The sequence below is a fragment of the Coregonus clupeaformis genome, unplaced genomic scaffold (assembly GCF_020615455.1).
Source record: "Coregonus clupeaformis isolate EN_2021a unplaced genomic scaffold, ASM2061545v1 scaf0154, whole genome shotgun sequence".
Lineage (NCBI taxonomy): Eukaryota > Metazoa > Chordata > Actinopteri > Salmoniformes > Salmonidae > Coregonus > Coregonus clupeaformis.
The window spans coordinates 247501-255000 of record NW_025533609.1 but is presented as its reverse complement, the minus strand read 5'-3'; the positions used below and the strand labels follow the sequence as shown (position 1 = coordinate 255000).

Here is a 7500-nt window from a genome sequence, read left to right as displayed (position 1 = left end):
TCATCATGGTACATCAATACCCTGACCTATACCCTCTCCATCATCATGGTACATCAATACCCTGACCTATACCCTCTCCATCATCATGGTACATCAATACCCTGACCTCTACCCTCTCCATCATCATGGTACATCAATACCCTGACCTATACCCTCTCCATCATCATGGTACATCAATACCCTGACCTATACCCTCTCCATCATCATGGTACATCAATACCCTGACCTCTACCCTCTCCATCATCATGGTACATCAATACCCTGACCTATACCCTCTCCATCATCATGGTACATCAATACCCTGACCTATACCCTCTCCATCATCATGGTACATCAATACCCTGACCTCTACCCTCTCCATCATCATGGTATATCAATACCCTGACCTATACCCTCTCCATCATCATGGTACATCAATACCCTGACCTATACCCTCTCCATCATCATGGTACATCAATACCCTGACCTCTACCCTCTCCATCATCATGGTACATCAATACCCTGACCTATACCCTCTCCATCATCATGGTACATCAATACCCTGACCTATACCCTCTCCATCATCATGGTACATCAATACCCTGACCTATACCCTCTCCATCATCATGGTACATCAATACCCTGACCTATACCCTCTCCATCATCATGGTACATCAATACCCTGACCTATACCCTCTCCATCATCATGGTACATCAATACCCTGACCTCTACCCACTCCATCATCATGGTACATCAATACCCTGACCTCTACCCACTCCATCATCATGGTACATCAATACCCTGACCTCTACCCTCTCCATCATCATGGTACATCAATACCCTGACCTATACCCTCTCCATCATCATGGTACATCAATACCCTTTTACACCCTGACCTCTACCCTCTCCATCATCATGGTACATCAATACCCTGACCTATACCCTCTCCATCATCATGGTACATCAATACCCTGTTACACCCTGACCTCTACCCTCTCCATCATCATGGTACATCAATACCCTGACCTATACCCTCTCCATCATCATGGTACATCAATACCCTGACCTCTACCCACTCCATCATCATGGTACATCAATACCCTGACCTCTACCCTCTCCATCATCATGGTACATCAATACCCTGACCTCTACCCTCTCCATCATCATGGTACATCAATACCCTGACCTATACCCTCTCCATCATCATGGTACATCAATACCCTGACCTCTACCCACTCCATCATCATGGTACATCAATACCCTGACCTATACCCTCTCCATCATCATGGTACATCAATACCCTGACCTCTACCCCCTCCATCATCATGGTACATCAATACCCTGACCTATACCCTCTCCATCATCATGGTACATCAATACCCTGACCTATACCCTCTCCATCATCATGGTACATCAATACCCTGACCTATACCCTCTCCATCATCATGGTACATCAATACCCTGACCTATACCCTCTCCATCATCATGGTACATCAATACCCTGACCTATACCCTCTCCATCATCATGGTACATCAATACCCTGACCTATACCCTCTCCATCATCATGGTACATCAATACCCTGACCTCTACCCTCTCCATCATCATGGTACATCAATACCCTGACCTCTACCCTCTCCATCATCATGGTACATCAATACCCTGACCTCTACCCTCTCCATCATCAATGGTACATCAATACCCTGACCTCTACCCTCTCCATCATCATGGTACATCAATACCCTGACCTCTACCCTCTCCATCATCATGGTACATCAATACCCTGACCTATACCCTCTCCATCATCATGGTACATCAATACCCTGACCTCTACCCTCTCCATCATCATGGTACATCAATACCCTGACCTATACCCTCTCCATCATCATGGTACATCAATACCCTGACCTCTACCCTCTCCATCATCATGGTACATCAATACCCTGTTGCACCCTGACCTCTACCCTCTCCATCATCATGGTACATCAATACCCTGACCTCTACCCTCTCCATCATCATGGTACATCAATACCCTGACCTATACCCTCTCCATCATCATGGTACATCAATACCCTGACCTATACCCTCTCCATCATCATGGTACATCAATACCCTGACCTCTACCCACTCCATCATCATGGTACATCAATACCCTGACCTCTACCCTCTCCATCATCATGGTACATCAATACCCTGACCTCTACCCTCTCCATCATCATGGTACATCAATACCCTGACCTATACCCTCTCCATCATCATGGTACATCAATACCCTGACCTCTACCCACTCCATCATCATGGTACATCAATACCCTGACCTATACCCTCTCCATCATCATGGTACATCAATACCCTGACCTCTACCCTCTCCATCATCATGGTACATCAATACCCTGACCTATACCCTCTCCATCATCATGGTACATCAATACCCTGACCTATACCCTCTCCATCATCATGGTACATCAATACCCTGACCTCTACCCTCTCCATCATCATGGTACATCAATACCCTGACCTATACCCTCTCCATCATCATGGTACATCAATACCCTGACCTATACCCTCTCCATCATCATGGTACATCAATACCCTGACCTCTACTTACCACTATGAACTCCATCGTCTTGCTATTCCAGGTTATTTGTTAGTTCCTGCCCGCTTGTTCACGTTAACACCGTCTAATAGTGGCTTATACGGGGGTCACCCCCCCCACACCCCAACACACACCAACTCACAGCACCTAACCCGTCCACACCAACAGTTACCATAGCATCACGCAGCCTTGACAAACTGTCCCCGTTCTTTGAGTTCCTAGCATGGCATTCTAAAGCTCTTGTTTTTTATATGAGGGGCGAGTTCCCCAAAGAATAGGCCGGTTGGCTCGTTCAGACGAGACCCGTCTCCCGAGGCCAAGACGCTGTGCAGCGTACGCCGCTCCAGATAACATCCTTTCATTTCCTCCGTCCGATAAAAGATGAGCGTGAGAGGAGGAGGGAGGAGGCCTATAGCGTCTCGTTGTGATTGAGTCCCTTCACTAAGCCACTGAGAGAGTCTGCACAAATACCTCCTGGATTGATAAGGAGCTGGTCATTTCCAAAGACCTAAAAAAATTATATTCAGTCAAGATTAGATTGTCCCACGCCCCAAGATGGTTTATTGGGTGTCCTCTATCATGGAATGCGAATACGAAATCACCCCAGGCCCCCTTCTTCATGACACTTTCAAATACATGGAGCTTTATTTGTTTTTTGAATCATCTTGGCTTTTTTGCTGATTGAATGGATACGTCTATCTTATTAAGTGGAGGAAGCTGGTGCTGTGGTGTGGAAACGACATAATTATCTTAACAGTTCGGCAAAATGTATCTTCTATTGAAGTGCTATTGCAACGTTTATATAACTATAACACGGTACAGTATACGGTACAACGTAACGTTCTATATACAGTAATATATCATATATACTTCAAAGGGATGTTTCTTGCAAAATGGCCTCTGTGATCTTTTTGATATTTTTTTTTTTTAGTGTTTCCAAACTGGAGTTGAGAGAAAGTGATGAGTCACTCCCGTCACATCCAGATATATTTATACCGTTTGATAATGTAATATTTATCACGCCGACCCCACTGCCTCTGTGCCTCCGTCACCACCCCTCTGTTCCGCCTCCTTTCCTTTAGTTCTTCTTCCATGTGAATCAACAATCCTGATAGGGAAAAGAGGGGGTTATAATAATGTTGACAGAAGTGACCTTTTCACACACATACTAAGGGACTGTTTCTGTTCTCTAATTTAGTTGTGCCGGAGCAGCTAGCGCGGCGGCGGCGGCTAATGGCTCCTTCCCACAATCCTCCGGGCCACGTCGCCTTACATAAGTAGCTCTCACTCTGCGACGGCTGCCACAACAACTGCGACAGCGGCCCGCTGTTTAAAAAGGAAACACTCATAATGACTCCCCCCCCCCCCCCCATCCTCTTTGTTTTCTTTTTGACTAGAAGCTGGCCTAGTTCCTCTTATTGAAGCAGTACAGCGTGGCTTTAGGGGGCGGGGGGGGCGGGGGGGCGGGAGTGGGTGGCAGTTGTACCAGACTTCACTATGAGTTGGGCGGGCTCGGTTGAGTCATGAGAAGATAGGAAATCACGCCACTTTAGTGTCTGCGCACCCCCCCCCCCCACCCCCACCCCTGGTTCCACCCCCCCACCCCTGGTTCCATGCAAGTTGTCTCTTGCCCTGGATCTCTCCCATTCTTTGTCTTTGGAGGCTGAATTATGCGTACCTCCCTACATAACTGGCCTCATTAAGCTTATCAGCACAAGTAGAGAAAGTATTTATTCACACTACGTTGTGTGTGAAGTTGCTGATATTTATAGATTCAGGAGATTGATATTCATTCTCTCGAAAAAGGCAGTGAAGTTTATTTGAAACTTCCAAGTTTGTTTCTTGTAGTGTTTCTTAGTCCTAACTGCTATGGCCTCTCTAGTCTTTTAACAACGTGTCGTCTTCTGACTATATCGCCTCTCTGCTATGGCCTCTCTAGTATTTTAACAACGTGTAGTCTCTGCAAATGGGAGCCAATTCATAACATGGTCCATTACTTTAGGGGCTCAGGCTACCTCAAGGAAGGTTATGTCGCAACTCAAACAAACTACGAAAGAACAGCACACATATTGACATAGTTAGTACTCCTCTTACCATTCACTCATTCATCATGTTTAAATAAAAATAGGATTTTTCATAGTAACCAGTTGTAATTGTAATTTTGATGTGCTAAGCATAAAGATGGGCTTTTAACTGCCTGCCAGCTATAAATAACACTCCGGAGGACTGTTTTGTTGAGAGGTTTGTTCAATGAGGAGAGTCTCCCCAATGACAGAATGGATATTATTTATTATACATGTGGTACGAGGAGTGCACACCATGCATAGCAGGCACCTATTGTAACTTTGTTGAAATTTACAATGAGTGGACAAAACATTAGGAACGGGCTCTTAGGCTATTTCCATGGCAGTCTGACCAGGTGAATCCAAGTGAAAGCTATGATCCCTTATTGATGTCACTTGTCAAAAATCCACTTCAATCAGTGTAGGTGATGTGGAGGAGACGCGTTAAAGAAGGATTTTTAAGGCTTGAGACAACTGAGACATGGATTGTGTATGTGTGCCATTCAGAGGGTGAATGGGCAAGACAAAATATTGTAGTGCCTTTGAACGGGGTATGGTAGTAGGTGCCAGGCGCACCAGTTTGAGTGTGTTAATAACTGCAATGCTGCTGGGTTTTTCACGCTCAACAGTTTCCTGTGTGTATCAAGGATGGTCCACGACTCAAAGGAGCATTGGATTCAACATGGGCCAGCATCCCCGTGGAACGCTATCGACACCTTGTAGAGTCCATGCCCAGACGAATTGATGCTGTTCTGAGGGCAAAATGCTAAAGGTGTTCCTAATATTTTGTACACTCAGTGTATATGCCACATTTCTATAGAATGTGACAGAAAGCGACAAGATCTTTAAAGGATTAACTAAAGAATAAACTAATTTGGGGAGGAGAAACCAGGCTACAGGAGGGTGTAAAGCTTATATCTTAGAGAGCCAGGATTCTTTCTACAGGAGGGTATAAAGTTTATATCTTAGAGAGCCATGAGTCTTTCTACAGGAGGGTGTAGAGCGTATATCTTAGAGAGCCAGGAGTCTTTCTACAGGAGGGTGTAGAGCGTATATCTTAGAGAGCCAGGAGTCTTTCGACGACTTTCCTATTTGTGGGGATGGGGGGGGCTTAAAATGTTGGAGTTAAACGCCACGGGGGGGTGCATTTGTATGAACATTTAATGGACCCCTGCCGCTCCCCTCTTCGCCCCTCTTGTAAGAAAGACTAAGTAGACCTGACACGATGCATTCGGATAACTCTCCATCACACCACAGGTATTTTCCCGTCCCTCCTTTCTTATATTTTAGGAGAGACAACTTTGGTGAATATTTGATGGGGTACATTGCCTCAGTTACACTTAGCCGAGCAGTGAGAGTGGCACGCGATGACTCCCTGACAGGCAGATATGCCAGCATCCAACAGGAGACAGCATCCACAGGGAGACAGCATCCACAAGGAGACAGCATCCACAAAGAGGCAGCATCCACAAAGAGGCAGCATCCACAAGGAGCGAGTATCCACAAGGAGACAGAATCCACAGGGAGACAGCATCCAAAGGGAAACAGTATCCACAAGGAGACAGCATCCACAAGGAGACAGCATCCACAGGGAGTCAGCATCCACACGGAGACATCATCCACAGGGAGACAACATCGACAAGGAGACAGCATCCACAGGGAGACAACATCCACAGGGAGACATCATCCACAAGGAGACAGCATCCACAGGGAGACAGCATCCACAGGGAGACAACATCCACAAGGAGACAGCATCCACAGGGAGACAGCATCCACAGAGAGCCAGCATCCACAGGGAGACGTCATCCACAAGGAGACGGCATCCACAAGGAGACAGCATCCACAGGGAGACAGCATCCACAGGGAGACAACATCCACAGGGAGACATCATCCACAGGGAGACATCATCCACAGGGAGACATCATCCACAAGGAGACAGCATCCACAAGGAGACAGCATCCACAGGGAGACAGCATCCACAGAAAGACCACATCCACAATGAGACAACATCCACAGGGAGACAGCATCCACAGGGAGAAAGCATCCACAAGGAGACAGCGTCCACAGGTAGACAGCATCCACAGGGAGACAGCATTCACAAGGAGACAGCATCCACAGGGAGACAGCATCCACAGGGAGACAACATCCACAGGGATGCAGCATCCACAGGGAGACAGCATCCACAGGGAGACAGCATCCACAGGGAGAAAACATCCACAGGGAGACAGCATCCACAGGGAGAGTGCATCCACAGGGAGACAACATCCACAAGGAGCCAGCATCCACAGGGAGTCAGCATCCACAAGGAGACAGCATCCACAGGGAGACAGCATCCACAAGGAGACAGCATCCACAGGGAGACAGCATCCACAGGGAGACAGCATCCACAAGGAGACAGCATCCATGGGGAGACAGCATCCATAGGGAGACATCATCCACAGTGAGACAGCATCCACAGGGAGACAGCATCCACAGGGAGACAGCATCCACAGGGAGACAGCATCCACAAGGAGACATCATCCACAGGGAGACAGCATCCACAGGGAGGCATTATCCACAGGGAGGCGTTATCCACAGGGAGGCAGCATCCACAGGGAGACAACATCCAACGGGAGACAGTATCCCCAGGGAGACAGCATCCACAGGGAGACAACATCCACAGGGAGACAGCATCCACAGGGAGACAACATCCACAAGGAGACATCATCCACAGGGAGGCATTATCCACAGGGAGGCATTATCCACAGGGAGGCAGCATCCACAGGGAGACAACATCCAACGGGAGGCAGTATCCCCAGGGAGAAAGCATCCACAGGGAGACAACATCCACAGGGAGACAACATCCACAGGGAGACAGCATCC

At 47.4% G+C, this 7500-nt stretch overlaps 1 protein-coding gene and 1 long non-coding RNA gene across 5 annotated transcripts in view; one reads left to right on the top strand and one right to left on the bottom strand.

The window, feature by feature from the left end:
* The window catches only part of LOC123483698, a 4859-nt gene extending 1825 nt beyond the window's left edge, over positions 1-3034 (bottom strand). For 2 of the 4 annotated variants that reach the window (XR_006658312.1, XR_006658311.1), the window contains exons 1-2: positions 2218-3034; positions 1-1887 (exon numbers count right to left, since the gene is read on the bottom strand). The exon at positions 1-1887 is cut by the window's left edge. This is a non-coding gene — a long non-coding RNA (uncharacterized LOC123483698). The remainder of the gene's footprint in view (positions 1888-2217) is intronic. The other 2 variants (XR_006658314.1, XR_006658313.1) reach the window with 2 other exon arrangements.
* Positions 1-7500, top strand: part of LOC121571048 (glucosidase 2 subunit beta) — a 257435-nt gene that overhangs the window by 81163 nt on the left and 168772 nt on the right. The gene's annotated exons all lie outside the window — the stretch shown is intronic.